This window comes from Vanellus vanellus (assembly GCF_965231255.1).
Source record: "Vanellus vanellus genome assembly, chromosome: 4".
Lineage (NCBI taxonomy): Eukaryota > Metazoa > Chordata > Aves > Charadriiformes > Charadriidae > Vanellus > Vanellus vanellus.
In genome coordinates, this window is record NC_138909.1 from 27,660,435 (window position 1) to 27,678,409 (window position 17,975).

A 17,975-nucleotide genomic window follows, 5' to 3' on the forward strand; every position below is an offset into this window, starting at 1 on the left:
TTTTCCCACTGTTCCAGAAAAAAAAAAAAACAAACCTTTTTTTTCTTGGGTTGTCTTTTTCTCCCCTAAGAGAGAAAAGCAGGAATATCACATTTCCACTGAAATGTATTTTTAGGGGATTTTTTTTTTAAAAGCACAGAAATTTTTGTTTCAGAGTCTCCTTTTACTGAAATTTATACACTGTCAATACTGAAGCACTCTAGAGATTGTGAGAATATATGTATGTAGTCATAGATTTTGACAATTACATTAATATTATCGAGCACCCATGTAATTCTTAACTGGCAACAAGGGGTGTATGTGCTGCTCCATTTTTTTCATGGTATTACCTACATACTGATATTTTTGGCCCAATTCTGTTCCACCAATTTAAATCGTTCACCAATTGAGAGAATAGGAAGACAGTTAAGACCGTTTGTCAGATATATTTTATTTTCATCTATAGGAAGCACATGTGCCATACAGCATTGTCCACACATTATTCATATTATTTAAAAGTGGCAGGTTCATTATAGTTACAATACATTGTAAATGCTGGAAATATGTTTTTAATATATAACAATAATATATTACATTGAAAATACATATTTCTTCCACATGCATATTTGAGGAGCTGAATGGACACTCTATACATCAGGATTTATCACTGTCCACATTCCAGTGTCACATCGCGGCACATATGCCCGATTTGGCTGTTTCCTATAGCTATACTATGCTGAAACTCAGTGAGGTGCGTATATATCTAGTTTGATGTCACACTGGCATTAATGCAAGTGTGTACCTACAGAAATGTATCTGTTTCTACTTAGCAGGCTGTTGTGCAGCCTACCTTAAAAACATTCTGCATGTACATATTTTGTCTGTATGCATACAGCCTGATTTTTTCAGTGTTCCCTTTGGAATCTGGTCCTTAAGTATTTTTTGCTTAAAGCATATACAAATGTTCCCTTGTTCTGTAAAATGGAGGAAGAAGCTGAAAAGGCACAATAGGTCAGTTTACCCTGAGCCTTTCAAGAGTTTTATCAAGAGAAGGGTGGTCTGTTTGTGGTAAATAATATGTGCAAATGTTGCCCTTTTTCAGTTTGCAGTCTGTTTAAGTGCAAGACTTAGATTTTTATGAATTTGTTGCTTGTTTTGAAATTGCTGAGAGAACGTTTCAAGCAAAAGCTTTTGGCTTGTAAGCTGTTTGCAAATAATTTATTTAAATTGTCTTTCACTATTCATTATTTATGAATTGGTGTTAATTCATGCCCACATGGATAAAGCTTCCATAAACTTTGGGAGGGAAACCAATGACATTTCCTAAGGGTGTGCAAGCGTTTCTGGGCTGAACTTTCCCACGTTATGATTTTGATAACTTTGCCAAATCTGTGTGTAGCTAGTGTATTCTTGTTGACTTCATGGAGGTATAAGACTTCCTAATTTTTTAAAAATCTTTCTGATGCTGCTGACCAGGACTTCACCACATTCCTTGCAGACCAGGGATACTTTGAGGAAGTTAGTTGTTGAGATGGAAGTAGCCTGTGACAATGGGCTGAGAAAGCCAGGGGTTTTTTCTTCCTATCTGCAGGCAGGAGGTTTGAAGTAGTGGAAAATTAATAAAGGCAGAACAAAGAAGCCCGATGTTGTAAGAGGGACTAGAGGAGATTCAAAAAATACTTTCAGCAGGAGGAGAGAATATACAGGCATCCTTATATGATGGGAGGTGGTTTTGTTGACCAAGACTGTGAGATAAGCTGGGCTGAAACAGCTCTCTCTGAGAACAAATCCCAAAGTGTTTGAGACAGTTTCACATCCTCTAGGGACTTTCTCAAAAATACTGCGGCATAGCAAGTAAAGACAAATGGCACTTGAATCCTGTATGAAGCCAGTTTGTACATCCTCCAAAGAACTAAATGGCCCAGAGGAAAATAAATCAGATTCTCCCACAGGCATAGGATTCTGGAAGAAAGTTTGCTAAAATTATGAAGTTATTTGAAGGACCTTCCTCGGATGAGATCTCAGAAGAGAAGCCATGCCACAGAAATGTTTGTCGTTTAATCAGGACTAGAGTTTTGCCCACATCTTAGCTTTGCCATACTGCTTAATATCACAAATAAATTTCTAGACCTTCACTTGCTCCTTCGTATTTCCTGATTTTTATCACTTATGGTGGAGAACATTATTTTGAATGTGTACTGTGCCCACAGGAGTTTAGAGGAAGGCTGCAATATGGGACCCTGTCAAAGTCTAGGTACTCTCGCAGCCTTCTTTCTTTAATGCCTTATTTTTTTTAAGGAATTCGAGTATCAGTTTCCATTGTAGCTGCTGCTGTTCATACATGCAGTAAGTTCATACTGAGCTATTTATATTATGACTAAGAAGTCATAATTCTGTGAGCCTATGAGCTCCACATTCATCAAGATAGGAGAGATTCAGGTTGTGCTTTTCCCAGAGGTACTGAACTTCTTTTGGCTTCCTGTACTTTTCTTTAGCAGTTGTTAATACATAATCAAATGATTTATCCAGTTTCTCTGCAGGCAACTCCCGGTCAGCCTCTCTTATTGTACGTCATTTATGGGACTTCTTGTAGGTGAAAGAAAATGTAGTTGCATGAGGAATTTTTGACCTGTGTTAGTCTCTTTGGGAGCTGTATGCAACCTGGTGACCTGTCTAACGTCATGTGGGTTGTAGCATTGTCAATTCTACATTACTTTTTATGGAAAAATACTTGCATTCAGAACATAGCAAGAGATCAGCACAGTATGACTAAGTTCTTCCACCTCCAGCCCAAGCTGAAAACAGGGCTAGAACTGTGGAAGAGACTTTTTATAATCTTGTCTGCTTAAGCAAACTGTTTCATCACTGAGCAGAGTATAAATTTTAGATCATTCTTCAGGGATGGCAATGTCGTTTTGGAATTGCAAACAGATAACATTTACTCTAGGCCCTGCAGGTCTTGGAAGACGTTTTACTTTGAGATATTAAACTAATCCTATCAGAGTAATCCATGTCTATAGGCCAAACCTTTTCATCAGGTGGGTAGAATTTTCTTGTATGAGTTACTTGCGACAAATTTGTTTTTCTAGACATTTCCAAAATAAGATAGCTTCAGAAACTTCTGAGATTAACCCAGTAAAAGTTTTCAAATGAATAACAGTTGTGAGCATGCTTTTAGAAGACTGAAAGATCAATATAATGGTGTGTCTTTACCATCTCTCAGATGTAATCACTACTGTATTTAGCAAGTGAATGACTCTGGGCTAAATCATCCCCTGTTAAAGTTGTAGTGTCTGTGGGACTTCTGTGGATTTCTACAGATTGTTATGTGGAAACAATTTTTGGCAGCTGATATCAATGTGCTGAACTTTGGGAATTAATCATTGTATTGAACTGTGTGAATGCTCTACTTTTTACATGGGAGAGAATTGTTTTTTAATCAATGAATGATTTTCTCATACATCTTGCAGAAGATGCAAATGTTTTTTCAAGCATTTATTTGGGCTTTGATGTGAAAAAAGAAAGATACTTTTAAGAACTGTTCACCTTTTTATACCAATTGGGTATATTTACTGTGTGATACTTTTCTTTATAATAAACAATACATCCTACACTAATCTTATGTGTTAAAATACTAAATACTCTAACCACCTTAAAAAGGTCTCTGTCACTTAAAAGGAAAGCTGGAAAAAGAATTCAGTTCAGCAATAATATGTTGAAATCTCCTTTCTCTTACAAAAGTCATATTTAGATGTATATAAGAACTTCTAGTTTATCTGCATGTATCCTATTGCTTTGTTGCTTCCTTCAAAGTAGTGCTTTTCCATTTGTGATGTCTAAAGGGTATTAAAGGAACACAAGATATCCTAAGGGTGAATAAGCAGCAGAAACCAACAATTCAATTCAAACAGCTGGGAAAGCCAGAGTTTTTTAGAAAAGGGCTAGTTTCTTTCCTCTCTTGTAAGCAAGTCATGAGGAGTTTGGGTGTTTTTAAAAGGGCAAGGGACTATGCGCTTTTGAGAAGAGCTCTAACTCAATATAGCTTCTATTTTTTTACGATGATTGCTAGTGTATTTATCAGCCTTCCAGTGATCAGCCCCTTCCATTTTTGGTCTCCTGCCCCTGCCAGGCCCCTGGTACCATACTGCCTACTGTGCATTGTATTATGAGGCCAGATGCAGAATGCTTCTGCAACATGCCATAGAAATGTGAATTGTTTAAAATACTAATTGCTAATAATCTCTGGAGAAAGGAGTGAGGACAAAACCCAAGGTTAGTATTTTTGTGCTTTTCCAAAATGATTACAAACAAGAAGACCATAGTTCAAAGAGCATTCAGTAGATGTAGAACGTAAGCTCGAGATGTTTACATGCAAAAACTGTTGCTTATTCATACATGCACAGTGAAGGTATTCAGCAACATTGGTTTTGAAAATGTACAGTTATTATCTTGTTTTCTTTCTCTGAGCTAGAAAGCAAACTATGAAAATAGAGAATTGAGTCTGCGATACACAAGATTTTCTGTGTTTAGAAATTACTGTGGTGCCAGTAAGAGAGAGTCCTAGAAAGCTTCTCTGTAATATTTAGCATTTAACAAGCACCACCTCTTCCAAGCTTCCTCTGGAAACCTGAGCTGTGAGGGACATACAAATCATTTAGGCTCCAGCCCCTTTCAAATGCTTGTCTTCTGACTGTGGAATTCTCTAACAGCAAAGTTGAAAAAAATACCTGTGAAACTCTCAAGTGAAGGATAGGGACATCATAGTCTTAAAACAATAGAAAGAGAAGCATGAAACATTTACACAGTTAATAGGAACAGCATCAATTGTATTAACAAGAATAAAATATGGAAGGAATTGAATAGTTTTGTTTTATGACAAAGGATAAAGGCAACAACCTGTGAGCTCATCATTTACCAATGTAGCAGTCTGAGACATATCTCCAAACTTTTCTCCCAGCTTGTTGGTTTGGTCTAGCATCCTGCTCCTGACTATGCAGCTGTAAGAATGTATATTAGTTTGGTAATTTGTATATAGAATGTAGTATATGTTTGCTCTCAGCCCACTTTGTGCTAGATCTTTGAGTCCACCAAACTATGCCACAAGGAAGTTAACCTTCGGATAACTATTATTTGAGTGACAAGATCGGGTTGTTCTGAATTGAAGGGGCTATACACTGAGCTCTAGCCAGTTCTCTAAGCCATTCAATCACTAATATAATTAATGAAAGAAGTTTTGAAATTATTGCTGATTTCTGGAAGTTAATAAGACATGTCGCTGTAGAAAATGGGTGTTAAGAGGACTTCTTTTCTGTTAACCCTATGTTGCCTGCAGTTAACAAAATGACTGCTTCTAAACTTGTGAACTGACATCCTAGCAGTAAAAAAATCACATCTACCATTCTTGTTGGGCTAATGACAGGTATACTAGTTTGTGCTTATTAAAGAATCCACTACTGTGATATGTGTAGTGTTAACAAGCTTATTTTCATATATATATTAACCTGTAATACAAGACATAAACTGTCAGTAAAGCTGTTACCGTATTTTGCTGAGGACAACATAAACCTACATAGGAAATAGAGGGGTTTATTCTAATGATTTTTTTATTTTGATTGTATTAAAACTGATGTATGTTGAACACAGAAAATTTCTTTCCTTCTCCCATGCCCAAGAACTAATGCCCAAGATTGGAGCTTGGAATAACTAAATTTAGTTTCCTATCTTTCTTGATAATTCTTGTAACAATAAGATTATGGGGAAATCACATTCCTCAGTCTTTTTCTAATTGCAAAGGAACAATAATGTGGGAAAAAATAGGTTCTATATTAAACTGGTGGCTTGAACTGATCCTTGCCTAGAAATTTGGGGATAGAAACGGACTTAAATTTAGTTAGTGCTGTCAGCTAGCATAAAAAATGGTATGAGTTCAGATACAATCCTTGTATTTTTGTGTATATTCACCTTTAAATTGCATTTGGATATGTGACAAAGGAAATGAGAGGAGAAGCTGGAAATAAACTATCGCTTCTCTAATTCTCAGGGCATATGAATTAGGTAAAAGTGAAAAGGGAAAAGATTCACCTTAGAGAATCTGATTAAAAGGTCTGGTTTAGATTGCTGTGTAAGCAGGAAATGATGAATCTTGGCAGAGTCTCAACTGAAACAAAGCAGTGAAGAAAGCTGATGCTTTGGATAGACAGGAGAAAAAGAGGACCCAGAAAATAGGAAATTGCAGACATATTTCATTTTGGCAGAGCCTGAGAAATTGGTTATCATTACCACCATTGTATGAACAGTTACTTATTATCTGTTCTGAAGAAAAGCAGGAGAGGGTTAATTCTCTAACCAATAGGCTGAAAATCAGTGACTTGGGGATTGAGTGTTAGCATAAAATATAGCTAGACTGCTTGTCCTCTCTCTGAAGAAACAATTTTAAGGGGAAAATCAAGTAATTAGTGTGTGAAGTAAAAGGCTCAGCGTGCCCATTGGGGTCACAGTAGACAAGTTTAGCAGCCGATATGCCTAATCCAAGTTAATCATCATCCTTACCACTGAAGGAACACTTAGAATGAAACACGAGCTTTTAAATTTATTTATGGTTAATTAATTTCTCTTGTCCTCTCTGCTTTTAAGAAAAAATAAAGTGATATGCAGGTTATTCTTTTGATTATTATATAGTGTTGTGTTGCTGTAGATTAAGGAATTTCTAGACTTTCTCAAAATAAAGCACAGTCAGTGACTCCCCATGACTTCAAGCCAGCTCTGGTGCTTGCTGAAACCAAAGAAAGAACTGCAAATATTGGGAGATGGCAGAGTTATAGTACTCTAAGAATATTTATTTTCTGTTCTCATATTATTACATGTGAATATTCAAACTGTTTATATTCAAAATCAGCTGATGAGCAATGTTGAGAATCTGTTGTTAGAACAGCAAGCTCCTTGCCTAAAGACCTGATGCAAACGGAGGCATGCTTGAAATGTACCTGAAAATATAGCTGTAAAATATTAATTCTTGATCTTGATGACATTTGCTACTGATAAAAGCTCCACTTCTGCATGCTGTGCTTATTTCATAATTTGTTTCTGAATGCGATCTTGTCTGAAGCGCTTCTTTTAATCTATACTGGATGAAAGTGGCTTGATTTTATTGGTCATTCCACACCCCGTGGGCAAAAATGCAACAATTTTAGTGCTTTTTTGGCACATTTGAACTAAAATATCCTTGCTTTATATAGGAGACAGTACTTTATGTGAAATATCTTATGTCCAGGAGCTATGATTTCCTTCTTGCTTGCCAGGGATGACATTTGTTGACATTTGCGCTTTGTGGAAACCACAATCTTTCATCTTTCTATGAAATACTAGGATGAATGGTTCTACTGCTTTATGCAGGAGTGCTGGCTTGGTATAAATCTCTGAAATGTACAGAACCTCCTTATATGTTTTCTTGGTGAACTGTATTTGTAGCTGTAGATTAGCACTTTATTAAATAGTTCCTGCAGTCTTGGAAACCGCAATTACAGTTTTTGCAATTGCAATTACAGCAAGGTTTTAAAAGAATCATAAATACAACAAAAATTGATATTCTTACTGAATGCCATGTTGGAATTTTCCTAGTAAATCGTAAATGTGGTGTGTGTGTGCGCACTGGAATTGAAACTTAAAATTCATGCTGGAAATTTTAAAGTGGAGGAATTGGGATTTTTGATGCATGAGAGGTGAACACTGAATGAACCTTGGGAAAGTCCCATCTTCATCAGCAGTTTGTCAAATGTTAAATACTCATCTGTTACCCAAAATGCAAGTGCTCTGTAGATCTGCAGAATAGACCCGAACGAACTCCTAACAGTCTCTTTGCTTTCCTGTGAGGCAGTGGAAAGAAAACCTATGAAGAAGTAAGTAAGAGAAGTTGTGTGAATGCTTGGTGTGAGCGATAAGGTGAACCAAAGAGTCCAAAGGAGCTTGGACTTCCTGAGTGTGAATCTAAAATGTACTTGGTATCTGGTCAGCTAATGTACCCAGCGCCTGCCCCCAAAGCCAGACCAACCTCTGTAACCCTACTGCTGCCTTCCAACCTGGGTCTTGTTTATAAAAGTGTTTTGGCCAAACTACCTTTTGCTAGAAAACCTCTGCCTTTCAGAAATGCAGAGGACAAACGTGTAAAGCTTTCCGCCTAAAGGACATGAGTTTGTGGTTTATCCAGTCAAACCCCAGTTTTCATAGAAAACTGGTATATTACTGCCTAGAGCAATCTTTGGTTGTGTCAGCATCGCAAACAACCAAAATATTTTCAGCAATGGAATTACCAATTTTTCATTCCTTCCTGTTTATATTTTATGAAAAATTTCATGCTGAAAACTGAGAAACTTACTGCTTATGTGTTAGCCTTTTCTCCCATCCCTGCACTGGCCAGTTATGACCCCTGTAAAGGGAAAAGTTGCTTCTGCCTAGTCCAGAGCTCTCTTTGTGGCTAACCACCAGCCTTCGTATCTCTCTCTACCCACCCAAAGTTCACACACAACAGGAATGTTTCCTGTAGTCACAACGTGACTCTGGCAAGCTTTAATAAGGCATTTAACATTTTTCTTCTTCTGAATTGTTTCTGCCTGTTTCTGTACAGTAACTGTGATTTGCTAAAACTCAGTGAGGTTATAATACTTGGCAAGTTTTCTCGTCTCATTATTTGAAATCTTTGAATTGGTGTCACTTTAATAGGAGTTTTAGAAGGCCTAGCCTTGAACACCGTGATACTTTGGAGCAATTGATCACTGTATTCCCACTATTGTCTTAATGGTGTTGCCTTGAGCTCTGTTACAACAGAATCCAACTTGCTCTTTAAAAAAAAAAAAAGTCCTTAAATTCAAATGAAACCATGCCAGCTCTTTGCAAGCCTCTCAAGGGTTTTATGACTTTTATGTAGAACCTTTAAACTGTGTCTTTGAGAAGCAGCTGCATTTGCCACACTTAGGGAAATTATAGGAATAATTTCTACTCATGCCAAGCTAAAATAAAACACCTCTGGTGCTCCTTCTGAAACTTTCCGCTCTGGATAAGGCCAGTAAGTATTTTTGGAAATGTTTCTTAGAAAGGTTGGTATAATTAGGCTTGCTTTCTTTTTTCCCCTCTGTTTATTTGTTTGGCAAAAGACCATTTTTCTACATTGATCTGAAAGGGCAATATTCCATCTGGCCTCAGACTCAGCATTCACCCCTTTCATCAGTCTGGTCTTGAGAAACTGTCTTGTACTGAATGTGAAAAATGAGCCTAATTCATCTCTCTGCTTATAAATAGCTACTTTCCAAGTACTGAGTTGTAGTGCATGTACTTGTGTAGCAGGTACTTGCCTGAGAAACAAATTTATTACCAACCCTTCTTTTACAAACTCTTGTTGTTGCCCTTTTTGCTGGTTGTGCTTGACATTAGGGTAGCTGAGCTTTCCACGTGGTGGTATGAGCATGGGTCTTGATGCAAGTTCAGCTAGTGTCTAATGAGAGTCCTTTTAGTGCCACTGCTGCTCTGGCTGAAGTAAAAAGGGAGAGTGAGCCTGCTCCAGCCCATACAAGAGGGCATATATTACATCATGGTTTCCCACAAAGAGACTCTCAGAGCTAAAGTCTTCAGAAAGAATAGGCTTTGGGTAATGGCAATGAATCCTTGTGACTAAAAAGGTCAAACTCTGCCTGCTGGTCTGCTCTTGCTCTGTGGTTTCTGTACCTTGTCCAGAGCTGGCTTTTGTGCAAGCCAGGCTATGCCTCGCAAAGTGCTGCCTGTTTTGTATCAGAAGATACATCATGTCGTGGTCCTGGCTGGGTTTCCCTAAGGTGATGCAATAGTATTACATACTATTAGTGTAAACAAATGACAGAAAATTTTTCTTTCACCCCAAAATTAGGTGGGAAAAATAGACAAATTGACAATCAGGCTTAGTTTACTTCTGGTGACCTGGGTAGTACATTGCCCTTCTTCATGCCTGGGAGGTTTCTGTAATCTCCACACTTTCATTGGACACTTGTACTTTGCACTGTTTTATATAACTATTTTTTTTCTATAACTATATAACTTATATAACTATGTTTTTTCTATGGCTCTCACAGAATAACTTTTTAAAATAAAGGACTAAATGATTGGGATAGTGAGGGAAGTAGTGTTACAGCAATGGTGCTGAAAGGGTAGATTAGTGCTTGATAGGAGAAGTCAGTGCATTTCTCGCCTAGCTTTGATTTCTCTACTTCAAAGTTGCTTCTGTTACCTCTGTTTTGGAAATGCGACTGGCTAGCCAATTCTTTCCTCCCCACCTAGACAAAGAGATGAAAACAATAAAGGAGAAGCTAGTGAGAAAAGTAGAGGCTGAACAGTAGACAAAATACTATTGAAATAGTAAAGGGCTTTGCACCAAACTTGAAAGTTGCCTGAGCTCAAGGTTCCAGGCAAAAGGTTCTCCTGAAATGGCATTTTGGATAATAAATGAGAATTACTCGCCTTATTTCAGCTTTCAAGGAAAAATGTATGGAAAGAGGTTGTCAGTCATATTTTGGACCCAAGTAATTGCTTTTCCATATATGTTTAATTCCAACAATTTGAAATAGTTCCACTTCGTAAGAGCAGCAAAGGAAATTCAGACCTTTGATTTGATGTCTTCATGCAGATAAAGGTGTCTAATGTTAGTTGCCCAAGTCTGAATATTTTGGATGAAGGATTTGATCTGTGAAGTCTGAGATTGAGTCCCCGTGTTTTGGCAGACATTAGAAAATTCTCAAACTAAAAACTCCAAGCATATTCTTCTTGCCCAAGCAACGCAGAACCTCTTAAGAGAGTTTGATGCAGTTGCTTATTTTTCTGTCCCTCTCTGCAACTTCAAGAATTCTTCGCTGCCATTTTCTCCCCCTTGTTATCGGCACTGTTTTCTCCTGTCTTCCTTTTCTCCAGTTTCTCGTTCATGCACTGCTCATGTTCACCAGAATGTGTTGCAATGTGTGCAGTGAGCAGATGTGTTATTGACCAGTTGTGCAACACTGGAGAGTGGAAACAGCTGGGAAGACTTGACAGTTCAGTTTGCTTGTCTTTGCAGAAATAAGTGATACTATAATGAATAGTGCAAGTCACTCATGTAAGCATTTGAGCTTGTTTTTCTGAAATTGCACTGCCATTGGTGAGCAGTAATCTCTTACAAAACTGAATTTCACCTCTATTTTTTCAGGTCTGTCTTTGCTTACCCTGTATAGTAACATCTCATTCTTACACATTAGTCTTACCTAGTTTATACTGAGAGAGAATTAATAATACCATGACTTACCTGTATTCTTTGAAGTGGCATAATTAAAAAAAAAAAAAAAAAAAAAAAAAACCAACAAACAAACAATGGCTCTGATTTTTGTTAGCATTTGGATGGTTGAAGTCATGCTCGAGGTTTCATAACTCCTATAAATCTTATTGAGCTAAGTCTCTGACTTATTTACCTTTGTAGTTGTGGCTTTGTTCTTTTCTTTGGTGAGCTATTTTCTACATCATGCACTAGTTTTGGCACATGAATCCATTCAAAGAAGATAGTCTATGTTATGACTACAGCAGCTGCTATGCAGATACCTATTTGTCCTGGCCAAAGTGAAATCACCAGTCGTGAGTGAGTAGCATCAAATCTAGTTGGTTTATAGACAACATGAAGCTCTTTCATATTCAGTGGTCATATGCATGATTGATAGACCTCATTATTTTTAAAGAACTATTGCACTGTAATGTTTCCAGATGTTCTCCAATAGAAGCTTGTGTTATTACTACGGGGAAGTATCAATCAGTAAATAACCCATGTCACTTGTTGCCCTTCTATGCAATCGCAGTGTTCTGATCTTGTGGTTTGGCTTCATTTACAAAGGAATCATCAATTCAAATAGATTATCGTTCTGTATGCTACACTGCAGACCAGCAGAGGGACAGTTTGAGTGCGTGATACGATTAACCTCCTATGAACTAAGTAGAGTCAACTGTGATCAATATTCAGGTGAAAAGTCATCAAGAAAAACTTGAATGCTGCAAAGAAATGTTTCTAATGAATCTGTGGAGGACATTAGTCTGCCTATTACTTAACTTTTGCCCCACTGTTATACCATGAAGCAACTGTAGTAACAAGAGGATGCAAGTTTGTTTGCAGCAGCCTTTCTTATTTACTAAAACTGGCTTCAAAACCGTGATACTAATTGTAATATGATAGCCAGACAGTTCTGATGTAAGTCAGGAAAAAGCATAGATGCATTGATGCTTAGTGTGAGAATCAGAGGCTTGGAGGGGTTTTACTGTTTGTGGGCCCTCCCAATTAAGATAGACTTCTAGGTTGCAATTAATTGAAATAAATCCTACAGTTGCTTTGCAAATTCTTGTTTAAGAGCATATAAAAAACTGTAACGCCGAACCTATTAAAACTGTAACACCAAAGCTAAATTACTTTGACCAAATTAATTCAAAATAAGGATTGGTCACCCTTGCAATTTTTATGCCAAATTCTGTGACATTTAGTGATACTGTTTTTTGTTTTTTAACCCTCAGTCTTTTAGAATTGTTTTTTAAAAGGACAATTCAAGATATGTTGTAGGAAAAATTCAGTCTATAGCATAAATAAAAATGCCACTTGCATTTTCCAGTTATCTTCAGGTTCAGGACCTAGAAAGAGAAAAATAATTTAAATATGCTATGGTGAAAAATCAGCTTCACTTTACTAGTCACGTAGTTCATAGGGACCTGAACCAGGAACTTTCAGCCCTTGGAAAATTCTGCCCACAGAAGTTGTGTGCAGGAGAGGGATCTTCAAGGGTTCACAAAGCTTACTGATGAAGACGTTTGCAGGCTTCATCTGTTCTGGGGTTCAGTGCCAATTCCAATAGTTTCCATCCTCTACAAGGCACAATGAGGCCATTGCCGGCAATATCTGTTATCTGTGATGGGATGCTTTGAAGTCTTCGTTTACCACTTGGCTGTGCCTGGGATTTGCTCAGATTTCAGTTTCTCTTAGCAATATAAAGGGTAAACAAGTATGTCTATTCAGTATCTCTGGAGTCATGATGTGAGACGCAAGTATTGATTTGTCATGAGGCAAAGAACTTTGCCAGAAACTTTGCATTTTTTCTGAATCTGGGTTATGAATTGGACTGCTTTACCATCAACACATTGTTATTGGATATGGACAACCCAAAGTAAACAATATTTGACAGCTGTTAAGACTGGTTGTAAAAGAGATGTTTTGAGTGTATAGATTATTATGTTACTATTGAGGGTCTCTAACCCAAGGAATCTGTAGTTGCAATTGCTAATCTGGATGAAATAAATAGAAAATTTAATAAATTTAATGTAGAACAACAGTGAAGCTTTTTTTTTTTAAACAACAATTTTTTGGGGGTGTGTGGCTTTTTTTGAAGTTGCATATTTTTATTTTCATTCTTAATAATGTATGCTTAGAAACTTCTTTTGTGTATTGGCCTTGTATATATTTCTTTAACATTGCTAGCATAACTTTACTTGCTAGCACAGTTTCTGACTAGAAACAGTCTTTTTGATAATTGTTTTTTTTTAATGCAGTTTTTGTCAAATTTCCAAGTGTCTGAAATTGATACAGTTATTGTATTTACATAGGCTTTTGGAAGGTTCATTTTCAATATTTATCTGTGTTCCTTTATAATATCAAACATATCTGGACTTTGGAGGATGCTGACAAGCAGAAGAATGACATACTTAATCAGGTATCTAGATGGAGTGAATATGGATCGCATCCATAATAGAATAAACTCAGATGGGTTTCAGTACAAGGGCCAAAGGATATATATCTGTAGTTGAGGGATGACATACGCTAAATCCATTTAAAGACTATACTAGTGGGACAAGGGGGAAAGTCGAATATTTGGTCTTCCGGAATTGGTCTACCCTATTTCTCCCAAAGTTTAATGTTTTTCTATAAAACCAATTAAATTTACTGTTGTCTCTGGGCCATTGATGGTATCAGTTGCAGGTTCCCGCGTGTGCTAAGCCCTCTTGACTGATAAGATGGTATCTTGATTCATTCAGCGGACAAAATGACTCTCCTATCTTATTTGTCCTTCACCATTTTTTGTCAGCTTGTCATTGCGCTTGGGTGTCAAATGTAGCATTTGTTACATGAAGTTTTCACAGAAGTATGACAGTTGTTGTTGCATGTGCTGGGGATGGTGAATTAATGTGGGACTGCTTGGGTATTTGGACTATGTAAAGTATGATTGTGCAAAATCTGGATTTTTCTTCATTGCTTTTTACTGTTTACCTGAAAGGAGCTCAACTTCTTGTGTGTAGGGAAACAACTGGGAGAAGAAAAATGTGGCTTGAAACATACACAACTGAAATGATTGAGGTGACCTTACCTACAAGACATCTGTCTGCATCATAAAAACACTACACCATCTGGAGTGCTTGTTTTGCTGAATGTGGCTAACTTTAGGAAAATTGAAAGATGTTGCGAAGGCTGAACTCAATAAGAAGAATTTTCATTAACAGTAATCCCTGAACAAATATTTGTATATGGGCACAAACTACTTGAAACTCCATATAAATGTTTCTTTTCATTAGACCTTTTCCTTTTCATATTTCCTTTGAAGTTTCTTAATAAGTTTAGAACGTTTTTCCCTCTGAGCCAACTAGGGGCAAATGCTTTCATTTACATTGATTTACTAATATTACTTTGAACAAAACTGATACATTATGTTTCTTTTGCAAGAAGCCTTTTCCTATAGTACTTTGCTACTTCCAGTATGGCTGGAAGCCAAAAATTAAAGATGTGTGTGTATGCACACACACAAACAGCCCAATTAACTATTCAAATATGTCAGAACCTCACAATGCTTTAGTTTGACAAAAACACTGCAGGCTGCTTCTCAGAATTAATATAGATTTATAAAGTGCTTTTGTTTTACCTAAGTTGATTCACATTTCTGTAAGGAATCTCTTTGTTGTAGCCCTGCACTGCGTTATCAGCCTTCACTTACCCCTTGTGAAGGTTTTTTGTTTGTTGAATTTTCTCCGTGGTTGTTTTCAGAAAGCAAAGAATTTTAACTTTCCTACCACTAGAACCTCACTGGTTCTGTCCCTGCTTTTCTTAACTATCTTTCCTTTTCTATATTAACTTCTGTATTCCCATCTTGTCACAATCTCTTTGGTCCTTGGCAGTGGCAATATCTTTTCTTTCAGGCATGCTGACCTCTCCCATTCCCTTTGAAGCACTTATGATCATATCCAAGAGCTGCATTCCAGCTGTGGCGCCTTCTGAGGTACTGAATATATTAAGATAAAAAGAAATAAGCTCAGCTATATTAATAAGAAGCTTAAATGTTTATGGAGGCATAAGCTTGAGAAATTAGATACCCCAAAATAATGCTTTAATAGTAATGATGAAGTAACTAAACTGAAAGTCCAAAGAATTATGCTCTTCTTCAGCATGTTCTGGTCCAGTCAGTGGTTATATAACATTTATTACTACTGTAACTATTTTGATATCTAGTTGAAGTATACTTTTCTTAGAGAACATAACATGAAAAAATTGCAGGTTCTTTAAAAGTGCTTTGTCTTATTAAGTTCGGTGAATTAATTGCAACTAACATCTATTCTAATACCTCATTTCTCTTATGATTCAGTACAAAAACCTATGTGGGGGCAACTTCTTGTATAATCATAAAACAAATGCAAGGAGAACTCTTTTTTTCCACTTTGTTACAAAGATTTTACTCTGTTTAGAATTGTATCTGGCTGCAAAATTGAGATAGATGGGAGACCAAGGATGAGTGAAAATGAGGAGTGGTTTAAATAAGATGGCATATCCAATTTTAGGGTGCCCAGAATAGGGTCAAACATGTAATTGGTAAGCATTATAAAGAATCAAACTTATACAGAATATTTTTTCTAGTTGAAATGTGCTTGGAGAGGGTAAATTTGCCCTGGTGGGTTACATTTTCTGGCAGAATAGGTGACACCACAGAGATCACAGGTTTTTTGGGCCTGTTATTACTGACTCGTTGAATCCTACTTGTGTGTTCAGAAAGAGAGATGTAAAACTGCCTGTGGCCCCATTTTGTCTGCGGCATCCTGGATGGCTAACAGAAGGCTCACAAAAACTCTTCTCCAGTACACTGTAGCATTCAAGACCTTCTCAGAGCCACATACAGAACAGTAATTTCTTTCTACAGCATAGATAAACAGCATAAACAATGAGGAACGCTTATGCACTATGGCTGACTTTACCTTCTTCGACCAACTGAGAAGGTATCATCCTTAAGCACATGTTTGCTGTACCTTATTAGATCAGAGTCAGAGAAAGTGTTTTTCTGATTCACAGCAGAGGAAAGCTATATATACACCTGAAACTCAAGTTTGGGGATAATCTTGTTTGAAGCCAACACAGTCAACTCATATCCTTAAAGTTATGCACATGTTTAAGTGCCTCTGTGAACTGCAAATTTTCAGTATTTCTGAAAACATTTAGTTGGAACAGTTTTCACATTGCTGGCATTTAGTTTCTGTACTTAAAATTGGAACTCTTGTATTTTCATCATAGCAGGAATGAACAAAAACCAGAAATAGAGACTCCTCTGAAATTAGTTCAGAGGTGATACGCAGAGCAGTGGGACTTCCCAAAGTTGTATTCCAACTCTTTTTTACTTGAGGGAAGATGATTGTCACTGTTGATACTCAGGAGAAGAAAAACATATCTGTTTATAGATACCTAATTAGATTTTATTTTTCCCAAAATAATTTTTCTGGGAGGTCAGGGAGTGACAGGGTAAGAAGACTTCCTTCTGTAGAATGATCATAGATATACAAGCAACAGGTGAAATTCCTGTTGTGTATAGGCCAGTATGTACCTCTGTGTCATGTTAGCTTCAGGTAAATCCTGTTTTGGGGCTATGAGCAATATAATGATTTTCACATAAATGGAGCATAAGCAAACAGACAAGGGAAGTAAGTAGAGAACATTAAGCTTAATGAGAAATAGGTTTGTATGTCACAAAACAAGTTTATATGGTTTTTGTCCAAGGGTTGTATAAATAACTGGGGGTTTTTATTCTCTTTTGGCCACAAAGGACTGTTTTGTTTTGTTTTGTTTTTTTTTAATGTGCTATGCAAGAATGAAGACCTTAGACTTCAGATGTTGCCTTCTTTATTTCATTAATGTTAATACAGGAAATCAAAAAAGATCACAAAAACACTATGTCTCATTATCAGGATGTTTCTTTTGATTTTGAACATGCCAGCAAAGAATGCTTGATCCAGCAACATCAAAAGATGAAACCATTTGTGCTTAGTTGGTTTGCCTTAGATATTTTTTTCTTCAAGACAGAAGGTTTAGCTTTTTTTCCTAAACTCCAAAGCATGAGACTGTAAGTGTACATCTCTTATTGCATCTGTATTTTATGGGAATATCTTACTCGGAGCACAACAGATGGACTCATTTTAGCCAAGGCTCAGAATCTTCAAATGTTATAGTATTAATATGTGGATACATAGACCTATTCTTTTATTACTGAGAGGCAGAGGCTGTTGATTTTAGTGCTTCTACACCGAGAAAAAATAGCTAACAGCAGAAGGATTGCAGCATCAATTTTTTAATGGTTTCTTGTAATAACAAAAATGACTACATAAGGAATAGTTGCTGAGTCAATTATTGACTATTTTTATATAGCTACTGTATTACAAACTTTATCCAAATGACCATATAGGTCCCTTAAAATTGTTTTGGTGATTTTAGCTGTGCAGAAGTTGTCAAAAATTCCGTTGGGTTTCAGCCAATGCACACTCTACTGCATTAAAACATAGAAGAAAATTTTATAAATAACACATTTTACATTACAGCAATGCCTACGTTTTACTTCAGACCAGAAGCCAATGGCTGCATTTCAAGTTTTCAGAGACCAGTCCTGATATTACTGTAGATGAAATATACTATGCTTTTGTGTAGATGGCATAACAGATCTGAGAAGTTCCGTTGTATGGAT